This window comes from Octopus bimaculoides, chromosome 14, assembly GCF_001194135.2.
Source record: "Octopus bimaculoides isolate UCB-OBI-ISO-001 chromosome 14, ASM119413v2, whole genome shotgun sequence".
Taxonomy (NCBI): Eukaryota; Metazoa; Mollusca; class Cephalopoda; order Octopoda; family Octopodidae; genus Octopus; species Octopus bimaculoides.
In genome coordinates, this window is record NC_068994.1 from 7,098,503 (window position 1) to 7,102,235 (window position 3,733).

Consider the following 3,733-nt stretch of genomic DNA (forward strand, 5'->3'; position numbering starts at 1 on the left):
ATGCTAAATAAACTCTGTATTTATATCTATTAAGGGCGCATGGTCCTCAAAACCAACGCTGTATTCTCCAATATAGGATCTGAGTATTTTAAAATTTTTAAGCAGGTAGTATAAGCTGTGGGCAATCGTAGATCACGTTGCAGTTTCCAGTCACAGAATTAAATGCCATCACTCACAATATATTTGGCAAAGAATGCAACATAACCACGTTCTTTTTGCTTTATTCCTAGAATATAAAGGTGCTTCTATTTGATCAGCGCTAAAACAAATCCATGACAGATTTTTAGGAAAAACTGCCGTCTTGTAGATATGCACGGGTTGCCTCCCTTTAATAATTTTTTTTTTGTCCACAGAAATAATAGCGTTAGGTTTTTAACAACGTGTAGCTGTTCTCTCGTTTGTTCAGTTACAATGATGTTAGATCCTGGCGAGACCAATTTCACGACTCGGTCCCGAGTATCGGTCGAAGCCAATTCAATAATTATGGCTCTAGTTTTCCTTGAGAAAGACACAAATGCCATGAAATCCCATTCTCCTCACCTATTTTCAATGATATGACCTGCTTAAGGAACGAACCAGTTATTTTATTAACAAGCTGTATTTTGGAAGTAAACTTTAGCTTTTCCATGCTTGCATAGCTCAGATGGCAATATTTCCTCACGGCCGGCCATGTTTTCCACAGAAGACTGAAAATGAACATCACCTTTATGACTATGCTACTTATTTGAAACCACCATGTAATGTTAAATCAAAGATACACACATACATGTATGCACTCATACACACACACACATATATAAAGATATGATGGACTTCTTTCAGTTTATCACATTCACTCACAAGGCTTTGGTTGATTAGGGCTTAGAGTATAAAAGACACTTGCCCAAGGTGCTATACAGTGGGCCTGAACCTGGAACCACATAATTGTTGAGCAAGCTTCTCAACCACACATCCATACCTACACCTATCACTTTAGCATATATTATATTTCCTAACTCTTGCAGACACAGAACTTATCTTCCGCTCTAATAATATATTTCACATCTTGACACAGCATTCTAACAAGTTTAGAGTCACCAACACACTCCAAACTAGGGCCGACAGTCATTCTGTCTCCTTGCTGTGCTTTTTCTACCCCTACTATAGTCCTCTGTCCTTCACTGCAAGTTAGCCTCATGCTACCTCATGCTACCAGGGTCACCAAATCCCTGCTCCTCTTCCTAACCGTTATCTTACTCTCTTTTATTTTCTGAATATCAGTTCTGTAATGCTTCCTCCCTGTCTATGACTTTTCTTAGTTTGTCTGGTGCCACTTTAGCATACAATCATTGACCCTTTATATTACTCAGAATGCATGAAAGAAGGGCTATCTAAAAGTGTGAAAACAAGCAGGGATGCTTAGGACAAACTCCAAGGCAGTGCCCCAGCTTGGCCACTGTCCACTGACTGAAACAAAAAAATAATAATAAAAGATTAAAAAAATGAACACAAAATAAACCATAATATCCCATCTCCTAACCCCAACAATAAATCTGATATTTGATACCCTTATTTAAAAATGAAACAACTTAAAAAACCAAAGAAAATTGTTTTTTTTTAATTGTAAAGGTTTTGGTATTTAATTTCATGTTTCAAAAAGAAGTTAATAAAAATCAAATTTATGAGAGCTTTATTTTTTTTATTTTTCTAATTTTTTTTTTATTTTTCTGTCTGAAGCTTAGGCAATGTTCACCCTCTCAGCTTAGTCATCAGCCATATCTGTCACTACGTGTAGCGGCAACATTTCGGTAACATTATATGTCTCAGAGCTTTTGTATCTGGAGCAATGGTTATTATGTAGTCGGATGCCATTCAAAATACCGAGGAGTTAAAAAAATAACTTACCACTCCTTCTTTCCTTTATTTATTTCCTCTAGGGGCTTTGAAATGACCTCAGATGTATAGAGAAGAAATATTTGGGATTTTTTTTCTTTCAGTAAGACTGTTGTAAATTAGGGCCCATTTATCCCCTTCAAATCCCTGTTGTGGATTATCCATTTATTCTCTTAACCCTTTTGACAATAACCCACCTGAGACCTTCCCTAGTTCTGTGGTACAAATTCCCTGTTTTAACCCTTTAGATTTTTCTGTCAAATGTTCTGCTTATTTATTCACATTGTTTTGAATTAATCATGCATCATCTCGTATATCTTTGAGATTCTGATGGTGTGATTGTTAATTTTTCAAATGACATTGTAAGGTAGGTGTAAGAGGCCTAATCTGGCAGGTTTGAACCCAAGTGGAATATTTGGTGTTAGAGGCCTAATCTGGCAGGTTTGAGCAGAACCCAGGTAGAATAATAGGGCCATAGATGTTAGCACGTTAATAGTAAGCATTTCATTCAGTGTGCTAATGACTCTGCCAGTTTGCTGCCTGTTTAAAAATACAGTATATATATATATATATCAGAGGGAGATGAAAACCATCCCACTAGCAGCTAGTGAGAACACCAGATGTATTTCTCCTTCATTGCACCTTATCAATAGCATGCATTCACAGCCAAATGCATGCTTACATGAAATTTGTTGCCACTGATGTGTAAGAAAACAGTGAATAAACAATTACTGGTGTTGTGAATAGTCATTATATAATTCATGCAACATGACAGTTTCTGTGACAGATCAACAAATATCTGTTTCTCATTTCAGAAAAGCTCCACCGAAGATCCATACCTCCATACCCCCTGACACAGCTACAGTCTCTCTTCAGAATGTCTTCCACACCAAGTTCCTCCAAAAACCAGCAACAACAACAACTCTAACATCAGCCAGAAAATCATTACATTTGCTGAGCCTAAGAAACATCAACAAATTTCCACCTTTCACTTGTGTTTATTGCAATTAGAATATATTCACTTCCATAAGTGTTTTGTCTTGCTGTTACTTAAAACTCCTCTTGCTAGAGTTTACCGCAGTCATTTCCTTTGAGTTGTGTATCCCCTGCTGATCTTCTTCCCCAGCAGATTAATGCATTCTATGATTATTTACTCACATTCAGTTACTTACTACCCCCAGTCTGTCGTTCATTTATCATAACCAGCTCTTGTTCTCACCTCTTCCAGCTGTTCATTTTTTACTCCTCCAGTTTCTTCCATCTTGAGATATTTGTTACAAGCTATCGACCACTTCTCACTCAAAGTTAGCTGGGAATGGGGGTGAAACCCTTGTAACCTCAAAAATATCACAACATATCCCCCCCACCAAAAAATGTTAGCAATGATGTATATTTTATTGGTTCTTGATGTTCGTAAGTGAGGCCAACTTGAAGAAGCAAGGTTTGAGCTGTGGTTCTTGCAGACATAAATATAATTTCCTGCTGAGCTACCACAGAAATAAGAATAGAAAATTAAAAATAAACGACCAGATTAATCAAGAACATAAAAACAACAAAAGACAATGCATTAAATTTCATTTTAAAATTATCAGTCATTGTCATTATCATCATCAGCACCTCCGTCATCAACATAATCCTTATTTTTCATTGTCATCACAGATCTGTAACTGTGATTTATATTAGTAAAATCTTTCAAAACACTCATTGCCAAACATCAAAACACTCACCCACTCAGTGAGAAGGTGAAGATAAAGAACAGGAAATCTTGATTGCATAAACCAGTGTTGTTGTAGGTGACTGGTCGGTAACAGTCCTTAGATTCTCATAAATATATATATATATATATATATATATATATATA

General features: G+C 36.3%; 1 non-coding gene across 2 annotated transcripts in view; it reads left to right on the top strand.

The window, feature by feature from the left end:
• The window catches only part of LOC106875041 (uncharacterized), an 8,117-nt gene extending 5,213 nt beyond the window's left edge, over positions 1 to 2,904 (top strand). For both annotated transcript variants that reach the window (XR_001410077.2, XR_001410078.2), the window contains exon 2: positions 2,688 to 2,904. This is a non-coding gene — a transcript (uncharacterized LOC106875041). The remainder of the gene's footprint in view (positions 1 to 2,687) is intronic.
• Positions 2,905 to 3,733: the final 829 nt, after the last annotated feature.